General features: G+C 45.5%; 1 long non-coding RNA gene across 1 annotated transcript; it reads left to right on the top strand.

The window, feature by feature from the left end:
* Positions 1-6,489: 6,489 nt before the first annotated feature.
* Positions 6,490-16,271, top strand: LOC144588720 (uncharacterized). The gene is made up of 3 exons (XR_013544398.1): positions 6,490-6,552; positions 12,221-12,382; positions 16,125-16,271. It is a non-coding gene; the product is annotated as an uncharacterized LOC144588720 (long non-coding RNA).
* The last annotated feature ends 1,621 nt before the right edge of the window (positions 16,272-17,892 follow it).

Below are 17,892 nucleotides of genomic sequence, written 5' to 3'. Positions count from 1 at the left end.
TCCCTTTTGGGTTGGATTCCTGCACTGAGCCGGGAGTCGGAGTTGATGGCCTTCCAACTCCATTAATTCTATGACCTTACAACAAGGCAGCTCAACAAGAGTTTTCCCAACCCCGTAGGATTCCTTAGCTGGAGATGGCTTCAAGACCAAGATCAATATTTTTCTCTTGTTAATAATGTATGCAAACGGTCTCCGAGCGAAGCTAGTGCCCTTTTCCTTGGAGAAGCACAGCCCACGTACAACAAGCTGAGAATGTCAGGTGGATTTCCTCCCCCCCCCCTCTGGAAATGACAATACCCTTTCTGATGCCTCCAAAAAGTTCATGCAACAAAGCAGTTACCAAGAGAATTTGGTCTGGAATCACAGAACCATAGAACGGTAGAGCTGGAAGGCACTCAAAGGATCATCAAGAAGATCCCCTACCAAAACTGGAAATCCATAGCTTTCTGAAAAGGTAGTCAAGTATTAAAAAAAGCTCCTATGAAAGAGAATCTGCCACCTTTCCGAGGCACTCAGTCCCACTGTCAAACAAATTCTTCCTCAGATTTAGGCAAAATCTACTTTCTCATAATTAGAATTCATTACCTTGTGATTTACTCCCTGGAGATATGGAGATCAAGCTTGTTCCATCTTCCATGGGACATCCCATCAAATATTTGAAGAGGGCCATTTTGATCCCCTCTCGCTCTTGTTTTCTCCAGCCCAAACTCACAGAAGTTCCTCAGACATTCCTCATGGGGTTTGATCATCCTGATTGCCCACCTCTGGACTCATGTTTAGCCTTGAGAAAAGAAGACCAAGGGGAGAGAGGATAGCATTTTTTTTTGAATACTTTAAAGGTAGCCCTACAGAGGAGGGGCAAGATCTGTTCTCGACCATCCCTTCCACACTGAAAACAATAATGGGCTCAAGGAAGCCAGATTTCAGCTGAATATCAAGGGAAAAAAAAACTTCTTAATTGTTAGAGCAGTATGACGATGAAACCCATTACCTCTGGAGATGATGAGCGCTCCAGCACTGAAGAGAAAATTGGACAACTGTCTGTCTGGTTTGCTTTTATTTAGATTTCTGCCTTGAACAAGGGGGTGGTCAGAATGGCTTTATAGGTGCCTTCTACCTTTATTATTCTAGGATTCCATGATTCTGTTAAGCAGCTCTGGCATCTGTACATACAGTATAACAAGAGCATGTGACATTTTTGGCAAACCAGTGTCCTCTGTGGCAAGCGGCTAAAAGGTAAAGGTAAAGGTTCCCCTTGACAATTTTTGTCCAGTCGTGTTCGACTCTAGGGGGTGGTGCTCATTCCCGTTTCCAAGCCATAGAGCCAGCGTTTGTCCAAAGACAATCTCCCGTAGTCACAGGGCCAGTGCGACTTAGACATGGAACGCTGTTACCTTCCCACCGAGGTGGTCCCTATTTATCTACTTGCATTTGCATGCTTTCGAACCGCTAGGTTGGCGGGAGCTGGGACAAGCGACGGGAGCTCCCTCCGTCGCATGGATTCGATCTTACGACTGCTTCATCTTCTGACCCTGCAGCACACAAAGGCTTTTGCGGTTTAGCCCGCAGCGCCACCACGTTCCTTTATTATTCTAGGATTCCATAATTCTGTTAAGCAGCTCTGACATCTGTACATATAACAAGAGCATGTGACATTTTCGGCAAACCAGTGATCTCTGTGGCAAGCGGCTACCCAGACAATTATAAAAGATTTGCTTAGAGTTTCAGTTGGCAGTTGATGTCATGATTCATCCATCTATGGGTTTCCTTTTGAAAATCGAAGGATGCCTGGGTGACCCAGGCTGGGGACTCTACCCTGGTTTAAAAGTTGTATGCTGGCCCGGCCATTTCTTTCTCTGAACTCCCGCCATGAATCACTTCTGACTGTGAACGTTCGGCTCCCTCTCAAAAATGTCTCTTTATTTATACACAGAGCTCAAGCACAGAAACCAATATTTTACAAGGGCCTGATTGATCACCACCCATTTACCAAGTGTCACTTAAAATAACTCATAGGAAATGGGTGTTGTGTCTTTTCATAAAGCTTCTAGAATGACTTACAGATTATTGCCTGGGCAAAAGATACAAATAACAGAGACTTAACGGAACAACAGCTTTAAAACCTGTTAACATTATTTAAGTTTATTTATGGCCTCTGTGGGGGAAAAAAATTAATATGGAGTGTTGAAACAGGACGTTTGGGTTCCTTCTTAGAAGAAATAATCATCTAGCAAGAAGGTCAGGGGGAGCAGGGCGATCCATCAAAAAACCCAAAGATAATAATACTGTTGGCTTCTGTCACAGAGAGAGTCTTCTAAGGTTATTCTTTTTAGAGACCAGCAGGCCAATAATGGTGGGATTTCAGGCAAGGAGAGGGGTATTTCATCATCAGCTGGGTGGCCAGCTTCCGGTGTTATGGTCAAACATGTCTAATGGTCCAACACTAACACAGAAAAATAAATCAAAGCAATAGGGTCAAAATATGCTTCTCTAGGCACGTCAGACGGACTATCTCCATGCGTTAGATCCAGACAAAGAACAGACCCATTGGCACAATCAGTTTTTAGCCCAAGTGGAACAGACCCACTCAACCAAGAGAACTTATGAAAGTGTTGAGTTCTCATATCCTGGATCAACAGTTTTGGTCTGTTGGGACTAAGATTAGTCATCCTTCAGTCTCGAGAGACTAGGGTAACGTGCTCTGTATGGAGGACTTGGAACAGCATCTAGTGTGGCTGAGAAGGCCAATTTGTGAGTGACCATCCCTTCCACACTGAAAACAAATACAGTCTGTCCCTGATTTTGCCGCTTTTCAGATGGCTTCTTGGCCCCAGCCTGCTGTACAAGGGTCTCTTCAAATTCCCAAAAGACCAGCTACTGACATCCATCAATCACAGTGACAGATAACCTCTTCTCCTCATCACAACAATACACCCACAACATGACACACTAATCACCCATCTCCTGAACAGGACAAAAGCCTATCTCACAGCCAAAAATACTCCACTCCCAAGCAAACTACACCAGAGCACAGAGTACTGTCCTCTGAAGATGCCGGCCACAGAGACTGGTGAAACGTTAGGAAGAACAACTTTCAGAACACGGCCAAAGAGCCCGAAAAACCCACAATAACCATTAGATCCCGGCCGTGAAAGCCTTCGCGAATACAATTCATGAGTCGTTGAAGGTCTCCAGCAGAGTGGGCAACAATGGCTGCATCACTGGTGAAGAGGAAGTCCCTCATGCATTTCAGCTGGACTTTGGTCTTTGCTCTCAGTCTAGAGAGATTAAATAGCTTTCCGTCTGATCTAGTTCGGAGATAGACACCTTCTGTTGCAGTTCCAAAGGCATGCCTCAGCATGACAGCAAAAAAGATCCCAAAAAGGGTTGGTGCGAGGACACAGCCCTGTTTCACTCCGCTTCGGATGTCAAAGGGATCTGATGTTGAGCCGTCAAAAACTACAGTGCCTTTCATTCCCTCATGGAAGGATCTGATGATGTTAAGGAGACGAGGTGGACATCCAATCTTGGGAAGTATTTTAAAAAGGCTATCCCTGCTAACCAAGTCAAATGCTTTTGTAAGGTCTATGAAGGCCACTAAGAGTGGCTGTTGTTGTTCCCTGCATTTCTCCTGCAACTGTGGGAGGGAGAATACCATGTCAGTGGTGGATCTATTAGCTCGAAATCCACACTGTGATTCTGGATAGACTCTGTCTGCAAGCACCTGGAGCCTCTTCAGCACCACACGGGCAAGCAGCTTCCCTACAACGCTAAGAAGAGAGATGCCACAGTAGTTATTGCAGTCACCCCTGTCTCCTTTGTTCTTGTACAATGTGACGATGTTTGCATCCTTCATGTCCTGTGGTACTCCACCTTCCTTTTAGCAAAGACAAAAGATTTCATACAGCTCGGTGGTGATGATCTCTTTACAGCACTTCAGCACTTCAGTGTGGATGTTATCCTTCCAAGGTGCCTTGCCAGAGGTGAGGGAATCCAAGGCCACATTTATTTCTGCTGAAGTTGGTTCGCTGTCCAACTCTTCCAAGACAGGCAGGCGCTTGATGTTATTCAGTGCCTCTTCGGTTACTAAGCAGTCCATTAAAATCAATAGGACTTAGTCATGGCTAAGTTTCAAGAGGACCCTAGATTTTGGTGGGACTACTTGAAATCTGGATCTAACCCCTCTGGGTTTTCAGATGCACTATCACTGAACTGAAAGTACTCACAGGTGTTGAGCAAATGTCTTCAGCAGTGACCCACCAATGCTTCCTTAAGTAGTTTATTGACACTGCTTGGGATGATAGTCCCTTGGTGATTTCCTTGGCCCTCCATGAGCTCGACCTCAGTAGTCACCTGAAATGGCAACAGGAGGACACATGTGATGCTCATCTGGCATCATTCTGTGGTCATCCCTGTGACTAAAGAGAGGAAGGAGGAAGAAGCCACCAACAGAGAATACTATGGTCTGCCAAGATTTCTGGCCCAGGTTGACTCTATTGTCTGTTCCTAGAGGAATAATTCATGAGACTCATGTCATGAATCTGAGAAGGACCACCATACGACTGGGGTTGATTTCCTCTGGGGTCGATTATTCCCATCATCATCTGCCAGGAGACTCCATCCTTTGCCTTGTGACTCCATCGCAACTCGGGGATGATGTTGCCTGGTCCAGTTCTGTGGTTGTGTGGTTGTGTGAGACAGCCCACCCATCATGAATTTTTAAAGAGATGCAAACAGCTCTTGATAACAGAATACTAAAGTGCCAGCAATTTGTTCAGAAAGGTGAAGGAAAGCAATCTGACAGAGAATGCCATTTGATTTCACTGAGAGTAATGTCTGCTTTTCATCAGGAAACATTTATTTCGTGTCCCCTAACCCTTTTAAGCTGCTTGAGAGGGGGATTCTGATGTGTGTTGTCATAGCACTCAACGGAATGTTCTTCTGAACTTGAGGGCTACACTGCCCAGATTCCCTTGCCAGCATGTATTCTGGGAGATGTAGTCCAAAAAAAGAGTCATATTTTAAAGCTCTTGCTTGTCCAGAGAAGCCTTGAACTTAAGCAGCAGTGAATTTGGTACTGAAAACTCCCAATTTGAAGAGACCCTTGTCCAGCAGGCCGAGGCCAAGAGGCAGTCCCGAAACAAGCAAAACCAGGGAGCTGGAGAGGGGACAGATCGTATTTGTCTGCAGTGTGGAAGGGACAGTCACTCTCGAATTGGCCTTCTCAGCCACACCAGACACTGTTCCAAGACCCCCATACAGAGCACGTTACCATAGTCTCTCGAGACTGAAGAATGCCTATACAGAGTTGTCCTCCAGGAACTCTCAGCTAGCTGTGACATTTCCCAAGATAACTCATTCCATCCTCCCCCTACTAAGCATTAGTGTTGTCTACGTTGCTTCAGTAGAAAATATAACTCAGTGGTTTAGTGATCTGGCTGTGGAGCTGGAGGTTTGGAGTTCAAATCCCCCATTGGGCCTCTTAGACAGGGGCTGGACTGGATGATCTATAGGGTCCCTTCCAGCTCTGCAGTTCTGAGGTGGTTGTTGTTGTTGTTATAGTGGTAGTAAACAGTCTTCTGTATTCTTGGCAGCAGTGGGTGATCTCTGCGGGGCTGAGGGCCATTTTTTCAGAGTCAACTGCAACCGGAAGGTTGCAATCCCAAGGAAGGTGGGCACAGCAAAGATGCTACTTTTATTTTAATATTTAAAAATGCAGTTGGAGTCTTCTTAAAGGGTCGTCGTCTGCTGCTACCATAGGTATTTGTTAGTTGAAAAAATTGAGTTTAACTAAAAATATAGGAATTTTTTAAAAAAAGAAAATTGAAAGCGCTGCCTCGTGTCCTCTGGTGGCCAAATTTTAAAAAAATTATATTAGCATTTTTAATGTTTTAAAAAAATACAGATTTTTTTTAAAAAAATTAAAAACTTTGGGAGGGGGTATGAGGGGCTCCCCACCTCAAACATGGCAGACCTGTTTGACAGCCCAAGGGGAATTTTTGAACAAAACATTTTTTTTCCAAAACCATTTTAAATTTAATTGATTTGAAACTTTTAAATTTTGGGACAGGTTGATGAAGGGCAGTAAAATGGCTCGGGGTTTATAGCATCCATGTGCGTGTATGGGGTAGGAGAGATGACTTAGAGCCATTGTTCCCAAACTTTGGGTCCCCAGATGTTCTTGGACTAAAACTCCCAGAAACCTTCCCCACCCGCTGTGCTGGCCAGGATTTCTGGGAATTGTAGTTCAAGAACATCCGGGGCTACCTAAGGTTGGGAAGGGCTGGCTTGGAGGATAGTATATTAAAGTATTTTGGAGAGCCAGCTGTTGGAGAGAGAGCAGATGGAATTTGCCACTTAAACGAAACAGGCTCATTTGGATCAAACCCACAAAGGATATAATGAATAACCACACCAGCAAACCAGGTCGTAGTCAACTATTTATTATTCCAGTGTGTTTTGGACCCACTTAGTTAGCCTGTCATTGGAGCATTTCCTAACAATACGATCTAAGATGATGCTTGCTGTTCAGTCGATGCACACCAACTATACGTAAATACTGCATTTTTGCCTATTTGCATCGTTCGTGTTACGCTCCTGTTGGCTGATGGTGGAGTTCGCTTTTTGTTGGCTTTGGAGACGGGGCCAGGGCAGAAGCTCCGTGGGATTCTTATGAAGGAAGGCGGAGGGAAACGGATCGCCTTGTCCTGCTAACAGACTTGATTTGCAGTGCCTGAAGAAGGCATGAACCTAAAAACCCAGATGTCGTTCGAATTAGGCAAACATAACTGCAAGAGGTTTTTATGGGGGCTTTAAAAAAATGCTGACTAAAACAGAAAAGGGATGAGGGGGGGAGAGAATCAAAATTAGAAGGCTGGTTCTCAGTTTAGATCTAGGGCTTGGAAGACAAACTTTATTTGGCTCTAATCTAGCTTGCTGGAATTCCCTGTTTCGATTGTGTCATCTGTCTGTACCTGCTATTCGGTGACTCTGCCTGAGCTAACGGGGACAGAAGGAAGGGGGCGAGCATGATTATACATAACTCTAGGTGCTGGGCTGTGGGATCCAGATCTAGATAGAGGTCTTCAAGCATGGGGGCACTGGGAGTGATGGTGTCTGGGGAGGACGTCTGTGGCCAGTGGGGCTTCAGGGACGAGAATCCCTTAAAGGAGTAGTCCCCAACCTCTGGTCTCCAGATGTTCTTGGACTTCAACACCCAGAAATCCTGGCCAGCAGAGGTGGTGGTGAAGTCTTCTGGGAGTTGTAGTCCAAGAACATCTGGAGGCCCAAGGTCGGGGACCACTGCCTTAAAGGAATCCAAGAGCTGCAGAGGCATCATACCCAGTTGACCCAAACTGAACAATGTTGGATGCCAGTGGTTTGACTCATAGAAGCCTTGTGGCCTAGAGGTTCAACTGCAGTCCTGCAGTCAAGATTCTGCTCATGATATGAGTTCAGTCCCAACGAGTCAGGTGGCTGGCTTGAAATTGACTCAGCCTTCCGTCCTTCTGAAGTTGGTCAACAGAGGACTCAGAGGGGCAATGGGTGGCTTGTGTCACTGGATCGTAAGCAGCCCAGAGAGAGCTTCAAGTGCTATGGGGCACTAGAGAAGCAGCACATTTTGCTTTCTTTCTTTCTTTTCTTTTGCTTTGCTTTGAGAGCGCTTTTCCTCCTGGCTTCCTTTCTCTGTCATGGGCTAGAATCCTGTTCCATTGTTCTGCCTGCAGAAGGTGAACAGGATAACACCCGGTTGCTTCTAACCAACTGTTTCACACATCGCCTCCGGGATGCTCAGGGGATTTCAGCCGGTGAGTAAAGGATCAGTTGATCCAGATAGAAAATTCTGGAGAACGGGAGCAGTTACCATCTTGAACCATGGGCAGAATGTAGATTATTGTTATTTTTTTTTGTCTGTGATCATGGGGAGGGCTGACGCCTGCTTGGTGGATCAAATGTATCTTTCCCTTTTTCTAATGGCTCATATTTTGCCATTTGCTTTTAAGAATCCCTTCCCTTCCCACTCCCCAATTAACGCCAGTGCGACTCATCCACGAAGACAAACCGCGGCCCTTTTATTCCCGCGTTGCTGCCAGTATTTTCTGAACTGCATTCTCCAAAATGCATGGACCCAAGAGGCCATTAGAAGGACAAAATTCGGTGGGCTGAATTTCACCCCAGTTAAGCTTTGCCTTCCCCCTTCCTGTGGGCCTTCGGGGCGGGGGGGGATTAGCTTTCCTTCTGAGCCTCTTCGGAGGGCTACCTCAAGGTCGGCTTATCTCCAGGTTGTCTTAATTCTGGCGTTACTGATTTGAAGGACAAAAACAGGTCTTTCAGAAAGAGCAGCGAGGAGGAGAGGGGCTCTCCTTCAGCCACTAGGGGGCACTGGCCCTCCATCTGTGGATATGAAGCTCGGCACCATGAATAAGGAACCCTGCTAGAATAAAAATAGAAAGCAGGGACCAATGGGAAAAATAACAAGCAAGAAAAGTCCATGGGAGGCCCAGGGAATTTTTCTCCTGCAGGAACCAAAAAAAAAAAAAAAAAAAAAGAAAAAAAAAGAAAAAAAAAGAAAAAAGTGTGTATTTAAAATCTTAACACTTTGCAAAATCTGCAAACAGCAAAGCCTCCACTGGCTTCCTCTCCAGTTCCTTGCTTTTGCATTCCAAGGAGGCCCTGGTGGAGCAGCTTGTCCTTCCTCTTTGCCAAGGACCAGCCTTAGTCACTCACCCTCTTCTCAGAAGGGGAACTGGCCTTTTGGCGGGCGTCAGAGAGACAACAGGGTGGAGAACAAGGACTCTCGTTTCTGATGGATTGGGATTCAGGGGCCAAACTGGACTCACCATACCGGGCTTCCTCTAGAAAGGGCTCGGAAAGTGCAGCGGGTCTGAAACATGGCAGATAAGACTTCAGAGTGGGGCTGGACACAGGGAACGCACAAGCCCCACCCCCCTTTACGGCAGCTGCACTGGCTGCCATGCCGATCCATCTCTAGGCACAACTCAGAGTGCTGTTTTTAACCTATAAAGCCCTAAACAGCTTGGGTCCAAGGTATCTCGAGAACTGGGTCTCCCTTTACGAGCCTTTAAGATCATCAAGAGAGGCCTTTCTCTCTGCCCGGCCACCTTTGCAGGTGTGTCTGATGCCCCCAGATTCTGGAAATATTTTTCTAGTCCTATTATGATGGCTTCCAATTCTTCATATCTAACTAGTTTTCTTTCTTTCTTTCTTTCTTTCTTTCTTTCTTTCTTTCTTTCTTTCTTTCTTTCTTTCTTTCTTTCTTTCTTTCTTTCTTTCTTTCTTTCTTTCTTTCTTTCTTTCTTTCTTTCTTTCTTTCTTTCTTTCTTTCTTTGAGGCTGGAGCAAAACTTTAAGGAAACCTGGTCCACGAACAGCAAAGGAGAGAGGTACAGCTGTCATTAAAATGCTGGCTGGTGATTTGGGTGAAATGAAGTCTGCCACAGGACTTAAAACAATAACAACAACGACAAAACTCTAGAGAGTGGGTTGGCTCTCAAGGAAAGGAAGGCTTGCGGCTTCCGCAGAGCAGGGTGCCCTTTCTGATAGGTCTGAGCCAAACAGAAAGAGATCACTATTTAAATCATGACCCAAAGTCTTTTTCTTCTGCTCTGTGGTCTTGAAAGAACTTGGAGTCATCAAGTTGGAAGAGACCACTGACGCCATCCAGTCCAACCCCCTGCCATGCAGGAACATCCATCAAAGGACTCCCAACAGACTCTGCTTAAAAACCTCCCAAGAAGGAGACTCCACCACACTCTGAGGCAGCAAATTCCATGGCTGGACAGCTCTGACCGTCAGGAAGAATCTCTTTTCCTGTACTTTGAAACCATTGCTCCGTGTCCTAGTCTCTGGAGCCCTGGAAAACAAACCTGTCTCCTCTTCAACATGACATCCTTTGAAATATTTAAACATGGCTATCATTTCCCCTCTCAACCTCCTTTTTGTAAAGCTAAACATTTCCAACTCCCTAAGCCGCTCCTCGTAGGACAAGACCTTTGACCATTTTGGTCGCCCTCCTCTGGACACGTTCCAGGTTGTCAACATCCTTCTTGAATTGAGGTGCCCAGAACTGGACACAAGACTCCAGGTGAGGTCTGAGCAAAGCAGAATAGAGTGGTACTCTCACTTCCCTTGATCTAGACACTAAACTCCTGTTGATGCAACCAAGAATCATATTGGCTGTCTTGGCAGCCGCATCACACTGCTGGCTCATGTTCAGCTTGTGGTCTACCAAGACTCCTAGATCCCTTTCACAGGTCCTGTGGTCTAGCCAGGTATCTCCCATCCAAATTAGGTTGGGTTCCCTCATCTGGCCCTAATAGGTCAGCTGTCATTGAAAGAGAGCTGGTTGGATAGCTCTGTGGTTGAGGTATCTGGCTGAGGGGCCAGAGGTTGGGAAAAGACTCAGCCTGGATGGCTTTGGGGACCAGCCGCACAGTCCCAGAAATGTCCCCAGAAGAAGGGAAAGGGGAAATGAACTCTGAGTGCCCTCTACTTTGAAAACCCTGAAAAAAGGGTCACCATGAACCAGGATTGACTTCATGGCACACAATTTAAACAGAGACAACTAGAAGGGGTTGCAAAATCACGTTGAAGTCACCCAGCATTCACCATAGACTCAATAGGTTCACTGATCACTTGGTCACAGTTTCCCCATTAAGTGGGGAATTTTATTCCTAAAAATGTAAGTCGGCATGTGCAACGGATGCCCCTCTGCATCCTCCCCCCCTTTGGTAAGCTGTAGATTGTCCTTTTTGGTTATGTGTTGGTGGTCAGCCAAACACTCCTGGAGACTCCGACCTCAACGCCTTGGCTGATGGAGAGAACCCCAGTTTCAGGTCAACAGGGTGCTTCTCCGGGATCCTGCTTCCTTGAAAGGTAATAATGCAAAAGAGGGGCAGGATCTGTTCTTAATCATCCCGGAGTGCAGGACACAATATAATGGGCTCAAGCAACATGAAGCCAGATTCAAGCTGAATATCAGGAAAAAAAAACTTCCTAACTGTTAGAGGAGTATGACAATGGTGGCATTCAAGAGAAAATTGGACAACCATCTATCAGTTCTGCTTGAATTCATTTTCCTGCATCAAGTAAAGGGGTGGAATTATAGGTCCCTTCCAACCTAATTAGTCTATGATTTCTATTTCCAGGGAAGTGGCTTGTCATCCTGCCCCCTCCCTCTTTCTTCCCTCCCTCCCTCCCTCCTTCCTTCCTTCCTTCCTTCCCTCCCTCCTTCCTTCCTTCCTTCCTTCCCCTCCCTCCCCATGCTCTAATTGCTACATGCGTTAATGGCCCAACTGATCGAAAATATTAACTAAACCGGATGAATTGCATCTTTGCCGTTCCTGCTGCGGTTGCGATATTTGCATTCTGTACTTTTCATTTGAAAGGGTCACATAACTGTTAAAAAGACTAATTGATTGATTCACAGTTTGATGCTCAGCAAGAGTCAGTGGCTATGGAATGACGAACGGCGCAGGCAGAATCAGCAGTGGGAGAAAGGTATTATTATTTGGTGACTAAGAAAAACAGATTGTGCAACACTATTTTATATGAAGTCAGATTGCTCTTCTGTCTAGTGTCTGGTAGCAAATCTCTAGTACCAATCCTCCTCATCTGGAAAAGTTACATTTTTGGACTACAGTCGAGTTTCAAGTCAATAGCTCAGATCGAAGGTGTTTGTTTACTTACTGCGCACAAAATACCTCTTTACAAGATAGTGCCAGAAATGTGCTAGAACCATGGATAGTGTCCAGTTTGACCAGGAAGAGGCATCAAATTTTTCCTGAAGATTTTTTAGGTGCTTTGTGTAAAGTGGTTGTCACGCTGGCCTACCTCATAGGGCTATGGTGAGGATATAGCTGAGAGCAACTTGGGTAAAGGATAGCAGATAATTGTGTAGATAAATAACCTTAAATTCTCTAGTACTACCTGAGTCACTTGAAAAATTAGAATATTTCAGTGCACAGAAGTTCTCCTCCCGCTACATTAATTCAATTAGCTGAGGTCCTTGTTTTGCAGAATGACTAATCCAGGTTTTGTAGCTGTTCACATGTTCCAGCTCTTACCACATAAAAGTTTCAGCAACCGGCTCTTGAGTTGATTTGGTACCTCACAGGAATAGCGTCCAATGTTTGCCTCATTTAAAATATGAGTTTGGATTGTCTGAGTACAAGATTAAGGTAAAGCCACTTTCCTTCCAGATAATTTGATGGAGAAGGGATCAGAAAGACCCTGAAACGAGTCAGCAGAGCATATGATGAATCCTTGCCAACATTCTTCTTGATGTTTCATGGGAAACCTTGGGAACAAACAGCTGACGAGACCCACATTCAGAGGACATATTCCTGTATGATGAGCTCACGGTAAGGCTGGTCAGTGGTGGGCCCCAATTTTGATGTCTACCTCTTCATCATAACTTCTGGATGGGGAAAGGATGCTCCCATGTATGTCAACATCAGGTACGGTGAGCTCACAGGTCAGATTAGAGACGGCCACGAACCAAAGGACTGGTTCGTGTGAGGGTTTGTTTACTCACGTGTTACTCAAAGGGGTTCCTCTCACCACTCAATCCACCCCCCTCTTCTGCCTGGATGGGTTATGTCCAGAAGGTTAGTAGACAAAGGTTTGGGAAATGCCTCCTTAGCACACTCCCCGGTCCTCAGGGAAGAGACGCACAAGCAAGTGGTCGCTCGTGGTTCCAAACCAACCCTGCATAAAACTCAAAATAACCCAAAGCTTTCCATAACTTCCGAGCCTCCTCTGACCACTGGGTGTCGGTCCCACCAACCCCTCACAGCTGTTTAAAGGAACCACCACTTGAGTAACATTTTATTATTTTATTAAAAGGTAAAAAGTAGCCAAGCAGGACAAAAAGGTCCGATAATTTCACAAGGGATTACAAAAAGCATCATCAAGTAACTTAAACAGAACTTACAGAACTTGAGGCACAATAAAGCAGCTCCCCCATGAAACAACGAGTTCTTCATAGCTGGTAGCATAATAGCGTAGCATGAACATGCTAAGTCGTGATGACCATTCCGTGATGATGAATCAAGATGGAGGGGTGTCTTTGTCTGACTGACTATCTCCCTTAAATCTCATCATCCGGCTGTTCACAGTTCTTGGAGTCCACCAATTCGAAGGCTACATTTCATTGGCTCTAGTGGTACCAGTTAGTTAATTCTGATCAGCAAAAGAGGATGCCCGCCCGACCCTCTTCCCACTGCCCCCCTCGGTTCCCTACCTTGGCTTTAAGCTGCCACCTCTGCCTCTTTCTCTGTTGTCACCATCCTTACAGGGAGCAGAGTCACTTGGGGCTATGCATGTACAGGTGCGTTCACCTGCCTGTCCATTGAAGATCCGGGAGTGCTGCCTGCCAGGATGGTCATTGCAGTGCTGGTGGAGGCTTCAAGAGGAGGTAGATGAGGGAGAAGAGGCAGGCGGTTCCTCTCAGCATGAACACCCTGAACGGGTTCGTTTTTCAGGGGATGTGTGAAAATTCGTGATTTGCAGGTAGCCGTGAACCATCGCAAACCACCGGATTTCTGGACCGTGCTCAGCTCTAATCAGAATCCAATTGACTTATGGAACAATGTAAGGACAATACACCAATGAGAGGGGCGGGTGGTTGCCCCCTGGCATGAACTGGAAAGATGAAATGTGAACTGGTTCATTTTTCAGGGATGTTGCGAAAGTTCGTGGTTTGTGGGCAGCCACGAACCATGAACCACCACAAACCACCAGATTTCCGGTTTGTGCCCACCTATAATCAGAGTCCAACTGACTTACGGAACATCGTTAAGGACAATCCGCCAGGTTCCCCTGTGTGCAGGTGGGCTCACAATAGTGACAATGTTGAGTGCACAAAAGGACTGTCAACTGGCCTTATGTGCTTGGAGAGTATCAATGGGATTTCGTGGAGTTCCAAGGAGGGAACAATCACATGAATCGTGTAATCTAGCGGCACCCTGTTGTTTTTCACTCAAGGGCTCCGGTCCCTCTCTAGATGATCTAGAAAAGTGAGGAGGCAGGCTAGCTTCTTTCAAATCCTTTTTAGTTTTGTGCCAGTCTGGGTAATTAGCCAGGCTACCGTTTCCACTGGAGCCTAAGGAAAGCCAATCAGAGCAACAATTTCAGAGCAAAATGTGATTAAAGCCGCAAGCTGGATCAAAGGGTCTGTGGCATCTGACAATGAACAAAAAACTAAGAGGGAAGATATTTTAACCCAAGGTTGGTAATTCTAGGAGACTGTGCTTTTTAAAGCAAAGGTGAGGAAATTTCATTTTTGGGGGTTGAGGGCCAAGTTTAAAGTTAGTAGGGAAAATCTTAGGGTTCCCACACCTGTGGGGCAAAACAGAGAAGGGTGGGAGTAAAAATGGCACCTATTTTGGCTTCAAGCTTTTTTTGGCCAGTGGCTTAGGGAGGCCTTTTAGTCTTTTAGGATAGGTAGAAAACTTAGGGGAGGCCACCGGACAGGAACAGCGTATGAAGGGCAATCTTCTGGACTCCCCGTGAGGGTCAGGTTGGAACCCCACAAGGAGAAGATTTGACCTATGTTTCCTTGTTGTTGTTGTTGTTTAGTTGTTAAGTTGTGCCCGTCTCTTCATGACCCCATGGACCACAGCATGGCAGGCCCTCCTGTCTTCCATTGCCTCCCGGAGTTGGGTCAAAGTCATGTTGGTCGCTTCGATGACCCTGTCCAGCCATCTCGTCCTCTGTCGTCCCCTTCTCTTGCCTTCACACTTTCCCAACATCAGGGTCTTTTCCAGGGAGTCTTCTCTTCTCATGCACATTTCCTTACCTTATTTCAAAAGCAGGCATAGATGGGTAGAATAGGAAGGAACCACAAGGGCCCAGCTCCCTACCAATAAAGCTTCAAGTCCCTCAGATAGCCCACTCCTTTCTCATCAACTGGTACTTACAGTCTCAGTACCTCACTCTGAAACCTTAGTAGTAGAAAGAATAGAAGTATTTCATTACTTACAGCTGGGAACAGCAAAGAGCAAACTAAAATTGTTTAATGGAAGAGAATTATCCACTTTTAAAAGCATTTCATTGCAGTGTAGAGCAGTTCTTACCTTTCTTCATAATACAGGGTGTGACAAAAAATCCTGCTGGATTTTAAAGGTCAACAAAAAAGGCACAGTAAATGCGATTTCAAATGTTATTACTTACATAATCTCAAAGTGCATGGAATACAGTTTATTTTCATGTAGTTTTGAAAATCACGTCGTCTAGATGGTGGCCTTCATTCACAATGCACGTTTATAGTCGATTTTTGAAGTTTTGCATCACCCAGCGGGTCATTTGCAGTAATATTGCTGCAGTTTTCTCTATATCCACTTTCAGTTCATCAATAGTTCTAGGTCGATGTTTATCGTCGTTCGTTTAGTCGTTTAGTCGTGTCTGACTCTTCGTGACCCCTATGTTTATAGACCTCAGCTTTCAGAGAACCTGTGGCCCTGAAATGTTCAACCCATAGCAATATGGTTTTTCAGTTCATAACAGCAGCATTTCAACCGAGCACAAAGTGGATAAGAAAACCCCTCTGCCTTGTGGTCACAGATCCGTTGTTTTCAATGATGAAAGAGCAGTGTATATTCATCCCAGCCATGGTGGCGACTGAAGACGGTAAGGCATACACTACCAAAAGACTCCACTGCAACCCACTGCAGTAAACTAAGCACCAGACCAACAGTGAAGTGAGATCCGGGAGATATTCTTAGCTGGAAATGGCTTTCTGGTAATCTCTCCTTGTGGGTCTTCTCACTCCCTGGAATAGCAGGAAGCAACTTTTCTCCCACTTTTGTGGGGTAGGCCTTTGACTAGTGCATGGCAGCTACCATATCATTTCTCAGCTTCGCCTTCTTCAGGTTAAGCATGTGTGATTCCCACAATGGTTTCTTGTAGGGTTTGGTTTCCTGATCTTTTACGATCTTGGCCCCCCTCCTCTGAGCATGTTCCAGTTTCTGTATATCCTTCTGGAGCTGTGGTGCCAATAACTGGACATAATACTTCAGTTTATAACCATGGGGTGCTGGATTGGTAAAATTAATTTTCTTGGCATTCTAAGGTTAATTTTCTTCTCTCTCTCTCTCTTTGTAGCTCCATATGGAAATGCTGGCCTACAGCATCAATCAACATCTCCCTATGCCTTCCCCCCCCCCCAAAAAAGTTGCAGATCTTCTGTTTCTTTTCCAGCACTTTTACTTGGCTGTACATGGCCAAGGATGTGATAGGATACTAGATGTACGGCCCTGATGTTTCCTTTCAGAAGGTGGGGTATACATGATAAGATCTCTGTTGGAATTGTCTCATCCACAGAAACCTTAAAGGTAGAGTCATGGAATCACAGAATAATGAAATTGGAAGGGTCCTATAAAGCCATGGAGTCCGACCCCTGGCTTGATGCAGGAATCCAAATCCAAGCAGATCTGACAGAGGGTGGTCTAATTTTCTCTTGAAGGCCTCCTGCGTTTGAGCATTCACCACCTTTTGACATCTTTGGTTTCATTGTCGTATTGCTCTAATAATTAGGAACGTTTTCCTGATATTCATCCAAATTCTGGCCACTTGTAGCTTGAGCCCATGATGACATTGTCCAGCACTGTGGAATGATCAAGAACAGATCCTGCCCCTCCTCTCTAGGACAGCCTTTCAAGTATTTGAAAAGTGCTATGATATTTCCATATGGGCAACCATATCTGCTTTCAATAGGGCCACCCCACCTGGCTGTGCATGATGCCTGTACCTCGTACACAATTTGACATCCTGTATACTTGGCCAGGGACGTGGTGGTGCTGCGGGTTAAACCTCAGAAGCCTCTGTGCTGCAGGGTAAAAAGACCAACCATCGTAAGAGCGAATCCAAGCGACAGGGTGAGCTCCTGTCGCTTGTTCCAGCTCCTGCCAACCTAGCCATTTGAAAGCATGTAAAAATGCAAGTTGATAAATAGGTACCACCTCGGTGGGAAGGTCACGGCGTTCTGTGTCTAGTCGCGCTGGCCACGTGACCATGGAAACAGTCTGGAGACAAACGCTGGCTCTACGGCTTGGAGGTGGGGATGAACACCGCGCCCTAGAATTGGACACAACTGGACTAAATGTCAAGTGGAACATTTACCTTATCTATACTTACAAAAAATTCTGGATGCTTCTTCTGTGTCCTTTACGTGTAGCATTGACAATGTACTTGCATAATCAAGAAATAAATCTCTCTCTCTCAAGGTTTCCTTTAAACGTCTTGTTACTTAGAGACAGTGTTGCAGAAAGGGAGTGTGAAAAACAGCTCTCCAAAACAAGGAACGCCACTCCGTGAACTACATGGCTGACGCTCGGTTGTTGTTCAAAGCTAACACAGTGTTCTCGTGTAAATTTCTGCAGGAACAGTGGTGGAAAAGGGGAAAAAAGCTGCAGGCTAAACTTATGTACCTGAAGGCAACATTGAAATCATTAGGACACAAGAACGATGGTCCAGATTTGGGATGCCCCAAAGTTTCTCTGTTGGATCTTGCCTTTCAATTTGCAGAAAGTCTGTTCCCAGCAGATCAATTTGCTGGGCTTTTCCAAAGTACTTGGCTGTTATTTCTATGAAATAGCCTCGTTCCCAGTTTGCTGTCACCCCCATCTTTAGACAATGGGACCTCATTCATTCCCACCTGCGCTTGCGTCTGGGTGACGCAGGCCTCAGGGAAATCTTTCTCTCCTCAGGGAAGCCAAGCTGGAAAGGTAATTGTGTAGAACTAAGTGGTGATGTGTAAACAAAGGTTGGCAATCAGAGCAAGGAGTGTTCCAGTCAACAAGGATACCCAAACAATGAGTAAGAAGGAAGTAGGGCTTAAATATGTTAACTCTCCACATGAATAGAAAACAAA

Source organism: Pogona vitticeps, chromosome 4, assembly GCF_051106095.1.
Source record: "Pogona vitticeps strain Pit_001003342236 chromosome 4, PviZW2.1, whole genome shotgun sequence".
In the NCBI taxonomy this organism is placed as follows: domain Eukaryota; kingdom Metazoa; phylum Chordata; class Lepidosauria; order Squamata; family Agamidae; genus Pogona; species Pogona vitticeps.
The sequence above is the reverse complement of the archived record's forward strand: the minus strand, read 5'-3'. Positions and strand labels throughout refer to the sequence as shown.